Source organism: Palaemon carinicauda, chromosome 23, assembly GCF_036898095.1.
Source record: "Palaemon carinicauda isolate YSFRI2023 chromosome 23, ASM3689809v2, whole genome shotgun sequence".
Classification (NCBI taxonomy): Eukaryota; Metazoa; Arthropoda; class Malacostraca; order Decapoda; family Palaemonidae; genus Palaemon; species Palaemon carinicauda.
The window spans coordinates 95,845,629-95,861,610 of NC_090747.1; the positions used below are offsets into that span (position 1 = coordinate 95,845,629).

The 15,982-nt window shown below is 39.3% G+C and overlaps 1 protein-coding gene across 4 annotated transcripts in view; it reads right to left on the minus strand.

Moving 5' to 3' along the window:
- Positions 1–15,087, minus strand: part of LOC137617262 (transmembrane GTPase Marf-like) — an 89,964-nt gene extending 74,877 nt beyond the window's left edge. For 2 of the 4 annotated variants that reach the window (XM_068347247.1, XM_068347244.1), the window contains exon 1: positions 15,023–15,087. The gene's annotated coding sequence lies outside the window, so the exon portion shown is untranslated. Of the gene's footprint in view, positions 1–5,363; positions 5,399–10,504; positions 10,640–15,022 lie in introns of those variants that run through there. The other 2 variants (XM_068347246.1, XM_068347245.1) reach the window with 2 other exon arrangements.
- Positions 15,088–15,982: the final 895 nt, after the last annotated feature.

Below are 15,982 nucleotides of genomic sequence, written 5' to 3' on the forward strand. Positions count from 1 at the left end.
ACGAAGACTATACGCCTTCAGAGCCATGCCGTTCGGGCTAAACATAGCCCCAAGGATCTTCACGAAGCTTGCGAGCGCAGCTCTCAAACAATTACGCCTAAAAGGGATCCAGGTGGTAGCCTACCTGGACGACTGGCTGGTGTGGGCAACATCCAGGACAGAATGCTTGCGAGCTTCCCTACAGGCGATTCAGTTCCTAGAGTATCTAGGGTTCAAGATCAACAGAAAGAAGTCTCGTCTTTCTCCATCTCAGAGGTTCCAGTGGTTGGGAATTCACTGGGACCTAGTGTCACACCGTTTCTCCATCCTCTTGTCGAAAAGGAAGGAGATAGCGGGGTCTGTCAAGAGACTTCTAGATTCCGAAAGGATATTAAGACGAGAACAAGAGAGGGTACTGGGCTCTCTCCAGTTTGCGTCGATAACAGACCCGGTGCTAAGAGCACAGCTGAAGGATGCAGCGGGAGTGTGGAGAAGCTTTGCATCAAACGCGCGAAGAGATCGGAGAAGACCGGTTCCGCTTCGTCTACGTACTCTTCTCAGACCGTGGTCCCAAGCCAGGCAACTAAAGAAATCGGTACTTCTTCAACCGCCTCCCCCGTCGGTGACGATTCACACAGACGCCTCGAAGGAGGGGTGGGGAGGTCACTCTCATCGGAAGAAGGTCCAAGGGACCTGGTCAAAGCTATTCAGGACCTTTCACATAAACTTTCTATAAGCTATGGCAGTGCTTCTCACCTTAAAGAAAGTTTCCCCGCGTCACTCGATCCACATAAGGTTGGTACTGGACAGCGAGGTGGTTGTGAAATGTTTGAATCGGCAGGGATCGAGGTCCCCACCTGTCAACCAGGTGTTGTTGGCCATATTCCGACAGGCGGAAAAGAAGAAGTGGTACCTGTCGGCAGTTCACCTTCAAGGAGTCCGCAATGTGACAGCGGACGCTCTATCCAGGTTTACACCGGTAGAGTCGGAATGGTCCCTAGACGCATGATCATTCTCCTTCATCTCGAGTCTAGTCCCGGAACTGCAGATAGACCTCTTTGCGACGAAAGACAACAAGAAGTTGCCCCGGTACGTGTCCCCGTACGAGGACCCCTTAGCGGAAGCAGTGGACGTGATGTCCCTCGACTGGAACAGATGGTCCAGGATCTATCTGTTCCCTCCTCACAACCTTCTGTTGAGGGTCCTCAACAAACTGAGGTCCTTCAGGGGAGTGGCAGCGATAGTGGCCCACAAGTGGCCGAACAGCGTGTGGTTCCCTCTGGCACTGGAACTACGATTGAAGTTTCTGTCGCTGCCGGACCCAGTTCTGACCCAGCGAGTCCAGAAGTCGACTGTCTGCGCTTCATTACAGAAAACCCGGACCCTGCAGCTCATGATTTTCTCTCCCTAGCGGTGAAGAAGCGGTTCGGGATCTCGAAAGACAGCATTGACTTCCTGGAGGAATATAAGTGCAAGTCTACTAGAAGGCAATACGAGTCAGCTTGGAAGAAATGGGTGGCCTTTGTCAAAGAGAAGAATCCGCATGTGATCTCAACGGACTTCTGCTTGTCCTTCTTCATCCACCTCCACGGGCAGGGGCTGGCAGCTAACACGATTTCTACGTGTAAGTCTGCTTTGACAAGACCCATCCTGTATGCCTTCCAGGTAGACCTCGCTAATGAGATCTTTAATAAAGTCCCGAAGGCCTGTGCTAGGCTCAGACCTTCAGCACCTCCAAAGCCTATTTCATGGTCTTTAGATAAAGTCCTTCATTTCGCCTCATTACTGAATAATGAGGAGTGTGCGTTGAAGGATTTGACCCAAAAGGTTATCTTCCTGTTTGCACTCGCGTCCGGGGCCAGGGTTAGTGAGATTGTAGCCCTCTCGAGAGAGGAGGGTCGTGTTCAGTTCCTGGACAGGGGAGAACTGAACCTGTTTCCGGATCCTACGTTTCTCGCTAAGAACGAGTTACCCACCAACAGGAGGGGTCCCTGGAGAATTTGCCCTCTGAAAGAAGATGCATCTCTATGTCCCGTAGAATGCCTAAAGGTCTATCTTCGTAGAACTTCAGACTTCAGGGGGGGTCAACTGTTCAGAGGAGAAACATCAGGCTCAAATTTATCTTTGAAACAACTCAGGTCGAAAATTACATATTTTATTCGCAGAGCGGATCCTGACAGTTCACCCGCAGGTCATGATCCGAGGAAAGTTGCCTCATCCTTAAATTTCTTTAACTTTATGGATTTTGAACATCTGCGTTCATTCACCGGCTGGAAGTCTTCCAGGGTGTTCTTTCGCCACTATGCGAAACAAGTGGAGCAACTAAAGAGGTCTGTGGTAGCAGTGGGTTGCGTCGTTAACCCTGCTGTTTAACTCTGCGAGGAACAGTGGATTTAATTGGGACTATTAATTCCAGGGTGAGTGTGTAGTTATATGCGGTGCTATAACTAAGTGTAAGGGCACGGGTTGCCCACGTTGACTGTTCCGCTTTTAAGGTGAACTTGGCATAAGTACAGACATGTGTGCCGGCGTCTTTGACGCTAATGTGAGTGGCTAGTAACACAGACTTTTAACTTTGATACCTCGGTACGTGAAAAGTGGCTCTAATGTTTTCTTTCAGATAAACAAGTATCTGTTTACTACCATACTTATGCGAATCTTTGGTTATCCACCTCTTATATGTATATAATTGTTGTAACCATACCTATTTATTGTTTGTCAATAAACTTGTTCTTGGGAACATTGCGTCTCCTTCACCTATGTCAATTTTCTTATCATTAATTGAGCATTCATCCAATGTATGTTTATCGGGGATAACTATAATAGTCTGTTCCTTGATGCAAGCTTTTGTTGCACTGGTTTATGCTTTCCCTTAGTGATAGGACTTCCATCCCCTAGAGGGGACGGTGGCGGTTGCAAGTTTCTTCTTACACAGATATAAACCTTTGTCCAACTCAGTATCGAACGTGGAACTTGTCGATATTTCATGTTGACGCAGTAGCTTTTTACAAACTATGCTTTACTTTATATAGGGTGAGGCCACTATATTGGCTTGCCAGTGATTCATACATAGGCGTATGTACTCTTCGAAACTTTCCCAGAGTCTAGTAGGACTCTTCCCTGTAGGGGGCAGGAAGCTCTACCATGGTTTATGGTTAGTTGAAAAGATGTATAACGGTAACATCTTAGGTTTCTAGGTCGAGTCGGCCGGGGAAATACTTCTGGGGAGTACGGCACATTTTAAGAATCCACAGATACAGTAATGCTCTGGTATACTTCCATCAGGACGACATGGCTCGAGCCCAAAAAACGGATTTTGAGCGAAGCGAAAAATCTATTTTTGGGTAAGATGGCCATGTCGTCCTGATGGACCCGCCCTGCCCCTTTCTTGGAAAAAAGAAGGGGCTGTAGGTCCCCTCCCTACATACAGTATCTGTAGCACCTCGTGTATCGCTACAAGGAATACAGATGGCGCCGCGAGCGGCGCAAGGCACGCTTACGAAACGGGAGAGGAGAAATACCTTACGATCGGCTCCCCCCTTTCTTATCGTTTTCGTTTTCTTGCCATTTGACCCCTACGAAGTGTTAACTCTGTTCGGGATACAGATTGCCATGTGGCGTGTCAAGAATACGTTCGCTGATATTTTGCGATATCCCTGGTTCTTTCATTAGGGATATTCGCTCCAGGAGTTAGAATTCTGGGTACCTTAAGGTAAATTCTCTGGGAATATCGCCGTAGTTGTAATATACCCAAGGAAGCTACCTAATAGGAACTTCCATCAGGACGACATGGCCATCTTACCCAAAAATAGATTTTTCGCTTCGCTCAAAATCCGTTATATAGCCCAGTGATTTATACTTATGAATTTGGGCTATATAGCCCAGTGATTTATACTCATAAATTTGGGCTATATAGCCCAGTGATTTATACTTATGAATTTGGGCTATATAGCCCAGTGATTTATACTTATGAATTTGGGCTATATAGCCCAGTGATTTATACTTATGAATTTGGGCTATATAGCCCAGTGATTTATATTTATGAATTTGGGCTATATAGCCCAGTGAAAGGGCTTGTGAGGCCATTCGGCACAAAGTGAATCTAGGGTAAAACCTTGGAATTACAATATGCGATAACAGTTAGAAGAGGTTGGCCAGCAAGATGGATGAAAGGAAGCAACAACAGAGATTAGGTAGAAGGATATAAATCAAATTCAGATAGGAGCTGAAGGAATGCTTTAAATGTTCAGGTGTAGCCTATACTATTCCAAAAGAAACGACCCCAAAAGTATTACAAAAGAAAATAATTTTCTGTCCCTATGGAAGTACACTTTGAGCACCATACTGTACTTCACAAAATGTACATTACTTAATAAGCATGCACAGACTTTTTATTGAGCAACAACTTAACATATTTTCTTGTTAACCTGTATTCAGTGATATAATCACACGTTAACAAATGATCATAAAGTTTTTTTGTCAAGAGGATTTTAGGACAAATTAATACCAGAGCTGTGAATGTGACCATGAAAAACTGAAGAGAGCTAAGAGCCGAGTGTTCTAAATTCAAGAGTTAATAATGTTACTTTCCTTCATTAACCATGCTCAGCAACAACATGCAACATTAGATCACATTTTCGTGACTAATTACATGATTCCATTCACATATCAAAAGAGAAATAAAGCATATGACAAAGCAAGATATACTATGATGAAGGAGTTGCACAAGTCAGCACCCTTTTAATAAAGAATTATTACAGAAAACGAGAAGCTGTATCTATAGATTGGATATTTTCAGCATAAAAAAACACAAATTTTAAAGAAAAAGGTTTTAAAATATCTGGAAAACAATCTACTACACCTAAAGCAGTAGTAGAAAGCTATCACATCCATTAAACACACAACAGAATTTCATACACATTTAATCCAGCCTGTCCCTTGTGTTCACTTTGCAATAATTCATTCAAGGTTTCTTTCATTAATGCAGATGGTGCTAAGACTATAAAACTCAGATAAAGCAAAATATGTAGGAACAAAAATTCACTATCCGTACCAAAGTGATGCATTCATTGTAAAATTACTAAGTAAAAGGCATCACAAGTATACATTATACCATATGCAAGTACTGTACAGTATACTGTATGTACAGTAAATAGCAACATATGGTGTATAAAAGGAAAATGTTAAATCTGTATCATAAACTAAAGCAGTGGCCTGAAAATGCATGCATATAAATATAATGAAGATGATAATTTAAGACAACATTAATTAATGACACCAATTCTGAAGAAAATCAGACACTTAATAATTTAGGTAATTAATGGAAAGGAAGTTATGTATTCTTTGGGAAATTGTGCTACTACACCTAAATAATGTGACCCTACCTGGTGTTTTGGATGCATCCTTTCCACAAGTGCAGCTGCAAACATCACAAAATTAGTGACCAAATAAGCAATAAAGAAAATTAAAAGGTTCCCACAATAGTTACTTTCAAACTAAATAAAGAAAAAATTATTGTGAGATCAGAATGTAGACTATCTATTGTATTAGATTTCAGATTGTCTATAATTTGCGTATTTATTTATGAGTATCTACTAGGAGGAAACCTTGGAAAGACCGCAGAAGGAAGAAAAAGATAAAAATGAAGGAAGGAAAAATCTACTACAGCATGACTAAAATTTCATCCAAGAGATCGTAAATTCTAATGCCAACTCTATACATACAGGAGTAAAACTGACAGAATTATACTTTTATACCTAATCAAAGGAAGAGTAAACTACACAGTTTCAAGCTGATTATATGCATGATATAAAAAATTTTTACACAGACATCTACAAAATCAGCAATCCCATGTTAACTAATAAAAAGGATTTGAAATAAGTTATGCAGACTACAAAAACAATAGGAGTTAATAAAATAGAGAGATGAACCTGGTGAATCATATATGACTGACAGAAATGAATGATAACATTCATATCTTATCAGATCCTTTTTCAGCCCCAAACCTCATTTAAAAATAAATTACAGAGGCAAGCACCTTGAATTTATGATGCTAAGCTCAAATAAATTTCTATAACTTCTTTAAATTTCCTTTCTTTAATCTTTAGATAATATAGATTAACCCCAAAAACCATGTCAGAAATCAATTCAGTATATACCACACTTATTTCCTGGAACAACTCCATGAATTATGCTTCTTTTGGTGTACAAGGGTACTGACTTCATTCAAAAAAGGGTTTTAACATATAAAAAACAAAGAAACTAAATAAATATATTTCAAGGATTACCTAATACCCTAGTTAAGTTAGGCTGCATGACGTACAGTCACTATAGTCTACCTACGATAAGATTACTTCATTAGTCATAGTTAATATCTACAAAAAATCCTCATCTCCCAAAGAGGATACCATAGCTCACATACCACAATAAACAATCACATAGCCTGATAAACAATATGGAGCCAGTGATGGTTAATCAGTAAAGTATACTCTAGTGAACAGCTGTAGTGTGCATAAAATTTACTAATTATTCCTAAATGTATACAAACCTTTTCTCCTTTAAAAAAGGGGAAACTCCCTTATCAGTGGGTCAGAAGTCCCCCTAGAACTGAACTGCGTAGGTTTTTTTTCTTCCCTATGAGTGTCAATCTGCCTGGTCCCGTACGGGAGCAAAGGCGATGACTCCTGCAACCTCTTATCTGTCTATCATAGGGACGAGTAGACTGATAGGGCCCGACTTGCAAAAGAAGATTGGTATGCAGTCAAATAAAGGATCCATTCCCCTGAAGGGGATATCAGTCTGGAATAACATTTAGCACCTTATGTATGATAATCAATCGGTTGGTAAAATTACACCCTCCTCCTCCCTTATTAGGGATGGGGGAGGCACTTCTTTAGATTCTAAAGAATGCAGGTCAAAAGTATAGCTTACCAGCATCAAAACTGATCCAGCAAGTAACTTTTTGACCACTTTATTCCTATGAGAAGGGGCTGAAAAAGGAAAGGAAGGAGATGAGCCAATCATTCTCCTTTTCATTCCAGACGTACATCCATACATTACAATAAACAAGATCCTTCCTGTACTGTGTGGGAGCTACTCAACTACTTGAGCAGACAACACAAACCAAGGACAATGGTGTCAATGGACTTTTAGGTTTACCACCTAAGTAAAAGGCCATGAAAGTGGTCCTAATAAAACATTCTTCGAGTGCTTGCAGCAAAAGAAAGGCTGCTTGCATTTTGAGGATGCTGATGTGAAGATGCATTTATTCTTCTGAACACATTCCTGAGACAACCAGGTAGTGCAGGTGTGTGCCCCACCCCTCCTTTAACACATCTGAGAACAAATGTATGTCTTGAGGCAGAGTCAAGTGGGACTACAATGGTGAGGATTTCCTTGTTCAGCCATCAGATAAAATTGTCCCGAGCCTCCTGCCCCACTGAAACAGGAAACAAAGGGTGATCTCAGTGGTCCTTCAAACACCACTGAGGAGATCTCTGGTGGAGGAGCCCATGAGGAACGAGTTTCTCCAGCAAGTTAAGGTGTCTAAGATGATTCTGCCACTGCCAAGTTGGGATTATGTCTTGAACAGAAAAGGTCACACTACTTCCTTGAGTTTGATGATGCGACCATCAGGCGATAAGACTCGGTGCTGTCGTGTCTATCAATTTGCCTAAGTACTTCAACTTCTACTTAGGTATGAGATTTGACTTCAGCCAATTTATTGCAATCCTCACATCATGACACAATGTGAGAAGCCGATCTCGATCCTGTAGCAGCTGCCTCACAGAGGACAGGATTAGCCAATAGTCAAGATACATCAACAGACGTATCCCTTGAGAGTGGACCCTAGGAGCTACCCAGATGAATACTCAAGTGAACTCCTAAGCAGCAGTACACAGTCCGAAACACCGTACCATACAAGAAAAAGTGAGGGTACTTTTAAGAGTACTGATGCAACGGTACTTGAAAGTATATGACCTTCAGGTCAACCAAAAGCATGGTCTCTCTGATGGAACTCAGAACAGAATGTAGTTTTTTGGAGAAGTTGATGAACAGTCTCTAGCCTCCAGTTTTTCTCCAGCAGGAACAGCAAACTGTAGAAGCCTGGAGACTCTTGTACGATGACTTTGAATGCTTTAGTCTCCAACATCCCTTCTAACTCTGTCCGTAAGACCAAGGCTTTTGGTGGAGGATCGGACGAGAATTCTATCATTAAGTGAGATGGGGGGGTTGCAACAGTCCTCTAAGGGTAGCAAATAACCATCCTGAAAAAACTCATTACCCAAAGTTTGGTCTCATGTCTCTGCCAAGTTGTTCAATAGGTCAAGTATCACCCTACTCTCGGCAGCAGTAAAGGTGGAAAGCCGGCACCAGCCTTTCCCTCTCCCTCCCTCTCTTCTTCCAGTCCCCTTCCTGAAAGAACCAGATTGTGTGACTCGACCCAGCTATGCATACACAAGCTCCTTTCTGCAAGAAGTTGGGAGCAGTCGTAATAGGGGTCTAGGGACAGCCCCGAGGGCCTTCCTTGCACCCGGTCATCTGAACCCGATGATTTGGATGCAGCTCCCTTTGAAGGGCCAAGGCCCTTGAAGGAAACTGTATGATAGATGAATCAGGGAGCCCTGTAAAGTAGTCCCCCACTTTACCACCACCACATGCACGCAATCCTCAGAAGCAGAGGCATTGACCACACTTGTTTTGAGAAAAGGAAGACCAGAACATCCCTTCTCTTCAAAATCCACTTAACCCACTGATTTTCTGACTGGTGTGCCATGAAGGTCACTGCCTCAAGAGTAGGAGGACCCAGATCTTTAATGACTGACTGACACAGGGGCAACACTCATTTTCTACCCAGCACCCAACTTCTGCCCATCTTTAGACATAACACCTTTAAGTGCCAAAGCTGTTTTTGCCAATACTGGTGTCACAGGACAAGCCTTTAGCGTTATTTGGAGCTTTGGAGGGAACACCACTAGTAACATTACTGGGGTCTCTGACACTAGGGACACACCCACCATGTCAATCCCATATGGCATCACTACAGTAGACACTGACAATGGAGGTAGTCTTAGCTACCAGCTGCCTTAAAAAGTCATGGGGGCCTACCTGAATTACCTAAAGAGGACCGAGCTTTCATTAGGTCAAATTCAATAGCTGCAGTCTGCACGCCGTCAGGAGGGGAACCTCCAACTTCTGATGGGGTGCAGCAAACACAAGGCTCCTTGCACCTGACGCATGCTCCCTTGGGAACGAGCCAGGGGCATATGCACACAAGCAACGGTAGCAGATGCACTCAATGAGAAAATGGAAGAAGCAAGACTTCTACCGTCGCTTCTTGGGCACTGCCAAGACAGACCCAGAGATGACATACGCCTCCCACTGAACAGGAGACCACAACATAAACTCTGCACATGGTGATGATTATGAACAATCAAACAAAAAGCACAGAGTGTGGATCTTAAGATTAATCATAGACTTGTTGCAAAGTACGTACAACCTTTCCCTGGCAAACAGAAATATCACAAATTTTAAGTAATTTGTATTTTTCCTAACAGTACTTACCTCGAACTACTTTCTTAGGAGCATTTGGGAGGAGATCCCAGATGCTCCTAAGAAAGTAGTTCGAGGTAAGTACTCCGTGTTGGAACAACTCTGGTTTCACATCCATAGTTACAATCAATAACCAGCATTCACTTCACGTAGAAAAAAGAAAGATGATAAATACACTGCTGCGCCCGAAAACAAGTGACGTGCTTCTGACAGGTGGAGGGCGGGGCTTCTCGCCTGTGCTCCCCACCTGTTGTTAACTACCACGTTATCGAATTCAACAGCCGTTTCAGCTCCACTGAAAGCTTATTCCCTATTTTAAAGGATGAAAGGTTTGTATACATACGAGATACTGTAAAAATTGGGGTGACTATTATTCAGCAAAATTCACATATGGTATGAAGTACTTTGAAGGAAACAAGTCAAATTCTAGTATAATTCAAAATAATTGTACATATTTGCTAATACTCACACGATACTAAATTAAGTTTGGTGCCTTATTTGTACTAGCTTTTCTTTCTAGCAGAATATTTAACTTAGGCTAACTGAAAAGCATCCCAAATATTTGCTCTATTGATAGGAAGATTGCATTTCATCATTTCCAAGTACCTCTCCATATGTCAATAGCAGAATATAAGAACACACCAGCTCTGCAAAATATTTTAATAAAAATTTCAAAATACAGAAGCTAAATGTTATTAAGGAGCAGAATATGTACTGTATTAAGGTCTATGCTAGGATACAAATTACTGATTCAACTTCGCCTGCCTAATCTGCAGCTTACATTTTGCATCTTTTCAGTCCTTACATTTACCTTAATACCTCATAACCTAATCTAATAGCATACAGTACTATAATTACAACTACATTTTTTATTAGTCTAAGCTTAGTTTACAGCAAACCATTATGATATCTGAAAAAGAACTAGATCATCAAGGGGCACATTACCATAAGTAACAGCAGACTGTCTACTCACTAAAATCTGTGAAACTCCATGCACTTTTACGATGCCGTTTAACTGGAATTGTAAACTAACTTAGTTAACTTCTTGTTACTCTTCCTAGGGCATCATGTCCTGTCCTAACTCCTCCTAGGGCATCATATCCTGCCTAACCTGCCAAAGGGTGACATGACCTTAGCCAAAGACCTAGCCATTTTAACACAAAAGTTACACAAAGCCCCTCCAGTGTCAGCTTTCTACGAATTTAGAATTGGCAGCAACAATCGTGTTCTGCTTTACAGTCTAGCCCATCTAGACAAAGTTTATTACTATACAAGTGAAAATATAGCCAAGTGTAACAGAATACAAATATTGTACTGTGCCTACCTAAACTAATGGGCTCTATCCACATTCAGACTTAACTGAAAGTTGGAATGATCTGAAGGCTTGGTAAACCAAAAGCCTCTCTATCACTATCTAGTTAAGTCTGATGGCGTACTGTTATTTTGTAAGTTTCATGGAGTGGCTGGGTTAATCTTCCAATGACAACAGATGTTGAAACATAAGGCTCTCTTATTTCAAATGCCTATTGAACTGAAGAGATCTCATGTTGAGACTTCAAATCCAAATGTATCCTAAAAGCTTATTTACATGCTTTACGAAAAAAAAGTAAATTCTTGACTTGACATTTTTTTTTTTGTCTTGAGCACATGAATAAAGGGTGTATCAAAATTCAGAACTATAAACATCACAAACTTTTCAAAATAATTTGTATTGCTAACTATACAAACCCGAGTCCTTTAATAGGAGTACAATTTCAGCGAAGCTGAAAATAGGCTGTTAAAATTTATGAAGAGGTGTTGGTAGTTATTGGCGAGTAGTGAGGGAAACCCTTCTCCCCAGCCAACTCACTGAGGAGCCACTTTGATCTTCACCTAGGATTTACGGGATGGATGAGTTGAAAAGTTTAACTTAAAAGACTCAGGGTACTGAACCTTAATGATACTCCCAAGTGTCCTCTTCAAAGGGGTCGTCCCTTGCAGTCCTCGAGGTCTCCTTTGTTCCCGTGCTAGCTTTGGGTGACGAAGCAGAAGCTTGTACAGTACCTCTGAAGAGCTAGCACGTTCACGTCCGCACAACCATCCTGATATGGGCATGGAGACAATTCTATAAGCTTTTTCCGACCTTAGGAATCCTTCCTCTCAGGCAACAGTGTGATTTCAGATGGAGGGGAATTAAGAGCAACCTTACCCGACAATGAGAACCCACCTTAGAAGAGGATTACTTAGCTTGCCCTAAGTTTAGATCAATTTATTGTCTCCCCCTTGGTGGAGGGTGATGGTGAAGTATCAGAAGCTAGAATACCAAGGGGTTAAGAAGAGATCCAACAGATTTCTTAAGACTTTGAGAAGGCCAGAAGGCAAAGACTCTTACTTGGACTTCTTTCTCCTCTTGCCTTACTCTTATCACTAGGAGGATAACCAATCCCTACACTCCTCACAGGAAAATGACTGTGAGCACTCATGACCCCTGCAAGAAGGGCACAAAAAATGGGGGATCGAAGGACATCTTGCTCATGGAGGTTCCACATCAACGGCTGGAAAACTCTTGGCCAAGACCTCATACCTAGCACATGGTTTGTCAAAGCAATGGCAAAAAGCATTCAAACAATCTGGAAAAAGAAAATTAAAGAAGCCTAGTTTGGAACACTGAGAGTAAGTACAGTATACTATACTACTTGCCAGCTGAAATCAAATTGGCTACTTAGTGAGATAGCTTCTCCTGCAACCCACCAGTAACTACCAACAACTCATTATGAATTTTAACAGCTGAGTTCTCAGCTTCATTAAAATCCTATTCCCATTAAGGAGCGCGACTCGGCCCTATTAAAATAATGTTATTTGGAGGTTACTTCAAACTCTACTTTTCTGTTTTTTCATCTAACCATCATCTGAAAGCTAATTCTATACACAAAAAGTTATGAATTGGAAATTCTCTTAGCATTTTAAAAAAAATTTTATGTATTATTTTATTATTGCATGTACCTGTATGTTATCTTTAAAGAAAATTTTTTTTGAAAGCTATTCGTTTTTCCTAAAAGTGAATGTACAGAATGTAGGCTATTGAATTCCCTATCTTTTCCCATTTGAATAACAAAAATCAGTTATTAAAAACATAAGAACAATAGTAATAAAATTTCATATTTTGAGAAATCGGGCTTCAAAGTTTTTTTTTTTTTTTTTTTTGTATGTATGGTCTTTTAGCAATTACTTTCTCACCACTAGGGATCATCATACACAAGGATTAAAGCATTTATCTACCAGTGGTGAGCACCTTTCCTCAAATAAAGTGTTATTGCTCCCCATCACATATACTGTATAGGGGTCATGTACCAAATGCACACACATGAGCAAGACCTTTTGGTCTATTTAATTATCGTTTTTAACACTTTATGCTTCTTCCAACATAATCATCATGAAAAATGTTAAATATATAAACAAGCAGATAAAGAAATAAGAACATACTGTACCTTACAAACAAATGAAGAAAATTTTTACAGCATTTACAAATACCAAACAGTTTAAAGATAACAAGTACCTGTACTGTATCTATTCCCCAGGAAATAAGAGAAAATTGAGGAATTATGTGGGATACTAAAATAAAAAGCTTTCCTGGACTTTACAAAAAAACACAAATAAATAAGTGACTTGGTCAGAAAAGGTTGTGTATAGGACTGGACGCACCCATATACAGTATATACAAAAGTAGGTGCCGGTTTAGTATGTGGCGTACCTTTTTTATTCTGATTTAGTATGTGGCCTACCTGGCTTGTTAGGTTAGGTTAGGATAGGATAGGTTAGGTTAGGCCACATACTAAAACAGAATTTCGTAGGCCACATACTAAACCGGCACCCAAAAATAGACATTAACCTAGTAATAATGCAATAATTTGAATCTCCAAAATTACAAGTCGGAGGTCGCGCTCCTTATAGGACACGGATTTGCATCCATGTAGGAAGAAATATTTTTTCTAAATAAATGTTTACTATTACAATCTAATGTTGTCAGTCCTGGTCAGTACAAAAGCAACAATTTATCATAATTATGGTTTCTAATTATACACAAGGTTTATCATGACATAAAATAGAACTACAACCTGGACTGCAGTCCACTCCACTACCATCTACAGCTAAACTGGTAAATCCTTAAAAACAACGAACCAGATAGCAAATAAGCATGTCAATTCAGGATTCCAGATCACAAGCAAATCTGTTTAATTTACACTCCTTGGTTACACCGTATGACAAGATCTATGCAACATTCAGATATACTTCAGCATATTGAATAAGGGCACAGTCAGTTTCGGTATGTTGCTTAATGATAAGGGCTCAGAATCCAAATTTGGGCCAATGGGGCCATGAGATTTTGATGCTTAAATGCAACTGCACACAGGTAAAGACGTACCGGTAGCACTACAAAATTTGACAGCACACTGGTGCCAGGCTAAATGACACTTAAAGTGCATATCTGGAGGTCATGACATTGCCACATTACACTTTTTTACATTATTATAATGGCATAGCCTATTGTGAATCTTAACTAGAGACCTATTACTAGAGTCGTAAATATTTATTTCCCTATTCTCCCCAACCGAAGGACACCATGTTCTAAGTTCAAGTCTTGCATACCCCAAAATTACCTTATTTGTCCAACTGTATTAGGCTATACCCCACCCCTACTCATAATATATTAAAGTATCTTCAATCAGTGCCGTGGTAATGTTGAACCTCTCCCAAAGAGTAAATGAGTCTCCTTATCAGTCATGCCATAATTCAGCTTCTTTCTCCGAGTTCCCACTAGGGGTCCGACATTATCGGTGGATATAGATATATATATTTCTCAAACTATTCATTTACGACAGGAACGAGTGTCATTTCCGAAGAGAACACACCTTTTCTATAGTAAAAAGTGTTTTTTCCCAAGGTTACATTACCCTTTAATAAACTACAATAATACCAAACCAATGGTCTTAGCCTGAGCAGACACCTCTGGTCAAATGAGGTGTGGTAAGCTTACATCTACATAAGGTTTCTGTAGCAAAACGCCCCACTTGATGTTTCTCAATTAGAATACCAACATCATATACTGCCAGTTATTAATTATAATTCATAAAACGTAGGAATATGAAGAAAGGTTCCGTGAGTCAAATCCTGCCGGGAAGTCTCCTTTCTTGGTTACTATAACCAATAACACTTAATACAATAATGAATACCGAAGACAGGGTACCTATTATCAAATTGATTTAAAGCAGTCAACAACGTTGTTAACCATTATAAATATCAATTTCATCCCTAAGAAGTTATAATGAAATTACTACCAAGAGAAATCATTAAACTACGGCAGGGTACGGGAGCAAGGACAACAATAATATTGTCTTCATTAACTCAGGTTTAAATATCAAATGCCCATCAAAATTATATCTATAGAATTGATGCTTTCACCATGACTATCTACGAACAACATGACAACGTTAATTATAAGAATAATCCTTACCCGAGGACGTAATTTCAAAATAAGTATACAACAATTGCTTTCACATACACACCAGACGACTAAACAGTATTGCCAAAATAGTCAAAGACATTTTCCACCTTTCCCCTAAAGAAACACAGAATCTTCCCTATTTCCCTATACTCTCTCTCTCTCTCTCTCTCTCTCTCTCTCTCTCTCTCTCTCTCTCTCTCTCTCTCTCTCTCTCTCTCTCTCTCTCATATATATATATATATATATATATATATATATATATATATATATATATATATATATATATATATATATATATATAAATGTTTGTGTATACAGGATATATATATATATATATATATATATATATATATATATATATATATATATATATATAAATAAATGTTTGTGTATACAGGATATATATAAATATATATATATATATATATATATATATATATATATATATATATATAAATGTTCGTGTATACAGGATATATATATATATATATATATATATATATATATATATATATATATATATATATATATAAATAAATGTTTGTGTATACAGGATATATATATATATATATATATATATATATATATATATATATATATATATATATATATATATATATATATATATATATATATACATATATATATACATATATATATATATATATATATATATATATATATATATATATATATATATATATATATATATATATATATATATATATATATATCATTATCTTAGTCACCAGTGCAATAAAAATGTATAAGAATCCCGAAGTGAGTAGATAAATAGGCTACATACATACATTTACCGAGGCACTTCCCCCAATTTTGGGGAGTAGCTGACAGCAAACAAATGAAAAAGGGGACATTTCCTCTCTACGTAGATAAGTATGTAAAGATAACTTTTCTTTAAGTAAAAATGTATTGGTCAATTAGATAATTAACTCTCTAACATGTAGCTAA